The 8,091-nt window shown below is 43.5% G+C and overlaps 1 non-coding gene across 1 annotated transcript; it reads left to right on the top strand.

The window, feature by feature from the left end:
- The first annotated feature begins 7,150 nt into the window (after nt 1-7,150).
- On the top strand, nt 7,151-7,222 carry Trnai-uau (transfer RNA isoleucine (anticodon UAU)). Its single transcript has one exon. It is a non-coding gene; the product is annotated as a tRNA-Ile (tRNA).
- Nucleotides 7,223-8,091: the final 869 nt, after the last annotated feature.

The raw sequence follows: 8,091 nt of genomic DNA on the forward strand, positions 1-8,091 counted from the left end.
TGCCGAGCAGTATAATGTCGTTAGGGAAATTCTAATCTACAACTTCGTTCAACACCAACAACGGCCTACAACCTAAAAGCAAACAGCCTTAAAGGAGCCATGAAGAGAAAACAAAAGTTTGTTTTATTCGAAAGATAAGGTGTTTCATAGTACCCCAAGCGCTTTTCCGGAAGCAAATGGTGCTTTATTCACTGAGAAATAAGGCAATTTGAGTCAAAATTTTAAATCTCCCGCTAAAATTGCCCATTTCGTCACGTGAACAATGGCGTCATACGACCCGGTCCATGAAACAGATACTTAGTATGTCGACTCCATATAGCACCCACGCGCGGGAGTCGACCGAGACGGCGGCCATTTTAAAAATACTAGTAAAACCTAGTGCACCCGCAGCCCTAGTCATGGAATCGCCTGATCCGGAGAACAAAACAATCGCCGAGGAGCTCGGGCTTGCATTTAACAACCTCACACCACTTGAACGCTCAATGCTTCTAAGTGCACGAGCGGCAAGAGTTGTGGGATACGCGGTGGACGGGAAAGCGACCATTCCGCGGTAGCCACAACAGACGAACGCCCATCCGTCGGCACCGCTGCCTCGTCAGCCCCGTCGCGACGGACGAATACAGACTGGTACGTATGTGCCGTATTTTCAATTTCAGTAGCAGTATCGCTAATGCCAGTTGGCCGGTGTCGTGTACGGAAAGCCGTTCGCTCGAGCTCTCTGCTTCGACCAGAAAGATTCGAGCGTCAATGCGCGGTGTGTACGGCAATTTTTTTCCCCAAGATCAGAGCGCTTTGAAAGGCGATTTGACGAAGTCGGCGAAGAGCGCCAGCATGTCCGGGTCCCTGCCGTAACCACTTCCTCGGAAATGAAGCGAGCACACTCGTACTTCCTTTAGCTCTCTTTCTCTTCCGTTTGCAAAGTTCACAAAACGTAGCCACTTGCTTAGCCGAGGTTCGTCGTTGGGCAGCACATGAAAGGAGATCTCACAGGCGGGGATGTCGCACTCCCTCGACGATTTGCCCGTACTACATGGGCATTTCAAAACACAGCAACGAAATTTCATTGTAAAGTACTCGAGCAAACTGAAGTTTTCAGTGGTTGTAAACTGTAAACGAGCTCGTAACGACAGCAGCAAGCCAACACGACCTCCATACCGAAACCTGTGCGACGAGTGGCACTATCTCGTTGCTACTCTGTGTTCCTTACTCCCCTTGTTTCTATTTTTACCTTTTCTGCTTGGCGATATGACGGCCAACCTCCTGTGAAGGGATTACGATACCAAGCAAGGTCGCGGCTGTGCGTGCTGGGATGGTTCGTTGGCCCCGAAGAGCCTTGAACCCGAAAATTCCTCTGCGCGACGGTGGCGACGGCGAGATGTCGAGTTCGGCTTGGCGGTAGTTTCGTACGCATTGGCACACACGCTTGCGTGTTCGTTCGAAACTTCAACCGTTTACTCCACCGTTCTTTGCCATAAAAAGACTGTGCAGTATGTTTCACGGGCATTTAGCTCGCTATGCACACTGTAAGCCCTGCCTAACATGCGTTTGCTTTTGCCGGCCTCCGCCAATCGCAGAGCGTTCCCAAGTGACATCTTAGGTTCTGTTGCGGAAAATGAGCTGGTGGGTCGCATGGTCATTTCCTTTTTTCCTAATTATGTAGCTTATTTGAGCGAAGTTTGCGTTATAGGTGGTGTCGTTATAGTTCTAACGAGGCAATCTTTCGAATGAGCCAAACTTCTCTTCATGGCTTCTTTAATGAGCGATTCAACCAAACCCTTTCTGATAAGCTTTTTTGTGTTTCCGTCCATCACCAGAGTTTGTATCCCACGTGCCCGTTAAATCCCCTTGATCTCCCCTAGGATCTAGCGTATAAGGTTAAGTTTAAGGAAAAGAAAATGGGAAGGTAATAGTTTATGAATAAAGAAGAGAATAAGGAATAAGGTATTTGATGTGATCCAAAGTGTCTCACTGGTTTTCATACCATAGCTCAAACTTAAAAAATAGCTTAGGACAGTGTCAATTCACAAATTTAGCGGCCATTTCTACAGGGTTTCTGCTACCTTCCCCCCAAAGATTTTCGTGTGGATATTTGACCATCACATACAGAGAAAATCTGCCGCAACGTTTGGTTCTACAGCCAGTGCTTCCATGGGGCCCCGGTAAGTGGTACTGATAATGCAACGACCAACCACCAACCAACCTTCACTCCTATCCTAATGAGATAGCTATCTAGGTGGGTGGGTATTTGGCTGGGGACGTAGGTAGGTAGGTACGTAGATGGGTGGGTGGGGTGTAGGTAGGTACGTAGGTAGGAAGGTGGGTAGGTAGATGGGTAGGCAACAGGTAACATTGGCAGGTATGTAGGTCCGTAGGTAGGCAGACGGGTGGGTGAGTAAGTGGGTACGTAGGTGGTAGGTAGGTGGTTGGAAGGTTAGAAGGTAAATCGGCAGGCAGGTAGGTGCTTTGGTAGGTTGGTACATGGGTGGGTAGGTAGGTCTTTGTGTCGGCTGGTAGGTATAACAGTAAGCGACTATGTAGTTATGTAGGTGGGTAGGTTGGTATGTATATGGGTAGGTAGGTAGGTAAGTGGGTAGGTTTGACGGTATGTTAACCCTAAATATGTCCTCACGGTTTTGTATAGAGTATTCAACAAAGGACCCTACTCATAGGGTCAATCAGGCGATAAACAATAGCGCGTTGTACACTCAATCTATATTATTACATATACATTCGAAATGTTATGACAAATTTATTAGTCATTGAAAACTTTTTGAGTGAAGAAGGCCTTGCAGAGTCGTGACACAGATGAGCATTACGTAAAATTACTAGAGGGTATCTGCAATGGGTGCAGAACTACAATAGCTCTCCCTGAGGGGAGCAGTAAAATACCTAAAAGAACAAACAGACACAACCTGTCATACGGTATTCACAGCATGTTTACAAGAGGGAACAGGTCGTCGTAATGAATACAGGGGAACACCCCAGCAAGCTCAGATTTGCTGATGATGTCACCTTTGTAAGCAACTTTGGGAAGAACCGCTGGGCAGGCACAATAGAGCCGTGAGCCAGACAATTTATATGAAGAAAACTAAAATAATGCTTAATACTTCAGGACAGCTTTGCGTTTGATATAGGGGGCAAAGCCGTGTGACTAGTGAGCGAGTATATTTACTTATGCCAAGTAGTGGCCCGATCGGAATGATCAGGAACACATAATCAGAAGGATAAGAATGGAATGGAATGCAATCACCAACCGTTCTGAGTTAAGGAATAGCAGCCTACCGTTGGTCCCTGAAAATGAAAGCATGACAGCTGCATCTTACCGGTCCTCACATGCAGGGCACATGCGTGGACGTTCACTAAAAGGATACAGCTTTATTTGAGAGCGACTCAGCAAGAAATGATTTGTAAGATATAAGTGTAACATCAAGGGGCAGTAAGAGAGCGGAGTGACTCTAGAATCAAACGCGTGTTAAAACCATAAATTTAAAAATTTTGAAGAAAATGGTATGGGTAGGGCACGCAATTTAAAGGCAAAATAACCGATGGGTATTAAGGGTAGGAGAGTGGATCCCTATAGGAGGAGACAAGCCTGTCCGGGGGCTGGAGAAACGTAGAAGAGAAGCTTATATCATAACGTTCGGGTGGTTAGATTGGTCACAGAATAGTAGCAGGATACGTGGGCATCTGTGGGAGAGGCATTTCCGCTGCATTGGATGCAAACAGGCTTATGACGATGATGGTTATGCAGGCAGATAAGTAGGTAGGTAGGTAGCCAGAACAGCAGAAACTTAGAAGGTATTTATAGGTGGATAGGTGGGCAGGTATATAGGTAGGTGCTTGAAAGGGTAGGTGTGTACGTAGGTGAGTTGGCAGAGAGATAGGTATTATCATCAGCAGCAGCCTATCTCCGCCCACTGCAGGGCAAAGGCCTCTCCCATTATTCTCCGATTACCCCAGTCCTGTGCCAGCTGTGACCAATTTATCCTTGCAAACTTCTTGATCTCACCTGCCCATATACCTTTCTGCCGCCCCCTGCAGCGCTTGCTTTCTCTTGGGTTCAACTGTGTTCCTCTAATGAACAATGGTTAACTTGCCTTCGCTTCACATGCCCTGCCCACGTCCAGTTCTTCTTAATTTCCACTAATGTGTTTTTAACACGAGCTTGTCCCTTGATGTTACACCTATCATTTTCCGCTTCATTGCCAGCTGAGTCATTTTCAATTTAGGTTGAACCCTCTTAGACAGCCTCCAAGTTTCTGCCCCGTAGGTGAGTACCGGTAAGATGTACCTTTTATACAGTTTCTTCTTCAGGGAAAATGGTAGGCTGCTATTCATTATCTGCCATATGCACTCCACCCCATTCCGATCCTTCTATTATCTCTTCCACATAGTTGGGATCCGGGGTCACAACTTGGACTAAGTAGATATATTCGCTTATAACTTCCACTACCTCGCCCCATATCCCAAACTGCTGTGCTCTCCCGAGGTTATTGATTATTACTCTGGTTTTCTGCATATTATTTTTCAGGCCCACGGTTCATCTGTGTTCGTCCAGTGGGGAAGGCATGCTTTGGAAATCGTACCCGATTTACTAATCAAGGCAACGTCATCAGCAAATCTGAGGTTACTGAGGTATTCTCCATTAACCCTTACTCCCACCTGTTCCCAATAATGCAACGTTCTGAATACTTGTTGCAAACATGCTGTGAATGACATTGGAGAGATTGTGTCTCCTTGTTTGACACCCTTCCTCATAGGTATTTTACTGCTGTCCTTATGGAGGATGATGATAACTGTGGACCTATTGTAGATAACCTCTAGTAGTTTTACATAATGCTCATCTACCCCCTGGTTTCGTAATGCCTCAATGACTGCTAGGCTTTCGACCAAGTCAAATGTTTTGTCATAACCTATGAGGGATATATATATATATATATATATATATATATATATATATATATATATATTGTAGAACAGAGACGTACGGGACGAGGGATTCCGTAAGGACACATATCAAAGTTGCAGTCCTTATTGCCAGTGCTGTTTGGCGTTTTTTTTTAACAGTGTTTTATAGTGCCGAATGCGGTATGATTGCATTTTTTGCAGGAATAAATAATTGAAAATTCAAGTCGAGAAAAAATGCGCCGTTTTCTCCGGAAGCGGGAATCGAACCCACAACCTCCGCATAACGCGTGCGGTGCTCTACCATTGAGCTAGTTCCGCGGCGACTCCCTTCTCGACTATACGGCGGGGTTTTGTATTTACGACTGCTCAGAGCCCGGTCAACTAGCGCCGCCCGTCGACCACCGCGGGAAGACGTAGAACGTCTTTTCCCAGCGGCGCACGTAAGACGTGGTCGGAAGTCGGGGATAGCCAAAGGCATTTCAGACTGGTGAAGCCAGAACCCTCGTAATGCATTTTGTAGAACAGAGACGTACGGGACGAGGGATTCCGTAAGGACACATATCAAAGTTGCAGTCCTTATTGCCAGTGCTGTTTGGCGTTTTTTTTAACAGTGTTTTATAGTGCCGAATGAGGTATGATTGCATTTTTTTTTGCAGGAATAAATAATTGAAAATTCAAGTCGAGAAAAAATGCGCCGTTTTTTCCGGAAGCGGGAATCGAACCCACAACCTCCGCATAACGCGTGCGGTGCTCTACCATTGAGCTAGTTCCGCGGCGACTCCCTTCTCGACTATACGGCGGGGTTTTGTATTTACGACTGCTCAGAGCCCGGTCAACTAGCGCCGCCCCTCGACCACCACGGGAAGACGTAGAACGTCTTTTCCCAGCGGCCGCACGTAAGACGTGGTCTGAAGTCGGGGATAGCCAAAGGCATTTCAGACTGCTGAAGCCAGAACCCTATATATGCATTTTGTAGAACAGAGACGTACGGGACGAGGGATTCCGTAAGGACACATATCAAAGTTGCAGTCCTTATTGCCAGTGCTGTTTGGCGTTTTTTTTAACATTGTTTTATAGTGCCGAATGAGGTATGATTGCATTTTTTTGGCAGGAATAAATAATTGAAAATTCAAGTCGAGAGAAATGCGCCGTTTTTTCCGGAAGCGGGAATCGAACCCACAACCTCCGCATAACGCGTGCGGTGCTCTACCATTGAGCTAGTGAAAAAAAAAAAATAAAAACGCCAAACAGCACTGGCAATAAGGACTGCAACTTTGATATGTGTCCTTACGGAATCCCTCGTCACGCACGTCTCTGTTCTACAAAATGCATTACGAGGGTTCTGGCTTCAGCAGTGTGAAATGCCTTTGGCTATCCCCGACTTCCGACCACGTCTTACGTGCGGCCGCTGGGAAAAGACGTTCTACGTCTTCCCGCGGTGGTCGAGGGGCGGCGCTAGTTGACCGGGCTCTGAGCAGTCGTAAATACAAAACCCCGCCGTATAGTCGAGAAGGGAGTCGCCGCGGAACTAGCTCAATGGTAGAGCACCGCAGGCGTTATGCGGAGGTTGTGGGTTCGATTCACGCTTCCGGAAAAAACGGAGGATTTTTTCTCGACTTGAATTTTCTATTATGTATTCCTGCAAAAAAAAATGCAATCATACCTCATTCGGCGCTATAAAACACTGTTAAAAAAAAAACGCCAAACAGCACTGGCAATAAGGACTGCCACTTTGATATATCTATATATATATATATATATATATATATATAAGAGAAGAAAAACTTCAAACAAGGTAAAAGCACGATTGTGGCCTACGTTTCAGCAAAGAAAACTTGCTTTCCTCAGGGCCCTGAGGAAAGCAAGTTCTCTTTGCTGAAACGTAGGCCACAATCGTGCTTTTACCTTGTTCGAAGTTTTCCTTCTCTTGTGTTATCTACCATCTTCAAAGTTCTACTACTCCCTATATATATATATTTATATATATATATATATATATTTATATTTATATATGTATATATATATATATATATATATATATATATATATATATATATATATATATATATATATATATATATATATATATATATATATATATATATATATATATATATATATATATATATATATATATATATAAATATATATATATATAAATATATATATATATATATATATATAGCGTCAGATACAGTTGTAGTATTTACAAGTACCCCAGAAAGTGAAGCAGAACACAGTCGCCCATATAGCCGAATTGGTAAGGCATTCGAGATATAATCGAAAGGCGTGGGTTCGGTCCCCACTCTGGGCGCGTGTTTTTCTTTCTTTCTTTCTCACGTAATTAATAAAAATTAATAATAATGTAACGTCACTAACAGTAAAAAAATAGTCTAACCTTCCCCTATGCCTTCTTTGGCGTTGTAGTCTGCCGGCATTTCTTTCTATATATATATATATATATATATATATATATATAATCAGAAAATGGGAAATGAGGGGCTCCGTGAAATAAGACAGAAAATAAGGGTTGGCAGTCAAGAAAACCTCGGAAAGCAAAGGGGAGGTTGTGGTGGGTCATAGAAAGAGATGAATTTTTTGAGTCGAAAAGAAAGTGGTGAAAAAATGCCCGCCGGGTGGGATCCGAACCCACGACCTCCAGAATACCGGTCTGGTGCGATAACCACTACGCTACCGGCGGGGCTGTTTCCCCAGCACTTTCTCGGGTATTTATGTTAAGTAATTTTTGTTAGTAATATATATATATGTATATATATATATATATATATATATATATATATATATATATATATATGTATATATATATATATATATATATATATATATATATATATATATATATATATATATATATATATATATATATGTATATATATATATACGCGTTCTGTATATTCAGCGCACTTCTTTATCGTACTATTGTTCCTGTGATAATGGTCCCTTGTTGAAATACTTTTACAGAACCCTGCTTGTTCTTTAGGTTGACTGAAATCTTAGGTTGCAGAAATTCTGTTAGCGTTTACCTTAATAAGTACCTTGGAGACGACTGACCATACTCTGATGGGCCTGTAATTTTTCAAGTCCTTCATGTCAGCATTCTTATGGATTAGGATGATGTTCGCGTCATTCCCGTATTCCGGTACACTTGCGGTCATTTGGCAT

Source organism: Haemaphysalis longicornis, unplaced genomic scaffold (genome assembly GCF_048455015.1).
Source record: "Haemaphysalis longicornis isolate Haplotype H1 unplaced genomic scaffold, Haemaphysalis longicornis Haplotype H1 scaffold_5, whole genome shotgun sequence".
Classification (NCBI taxonomy): Eukaryota; Metazoa; Arthropoda; class Arachnida; order Ixodida; family Ixodidae; genus Haemaphysalis; species Haemaphysalis longicornis.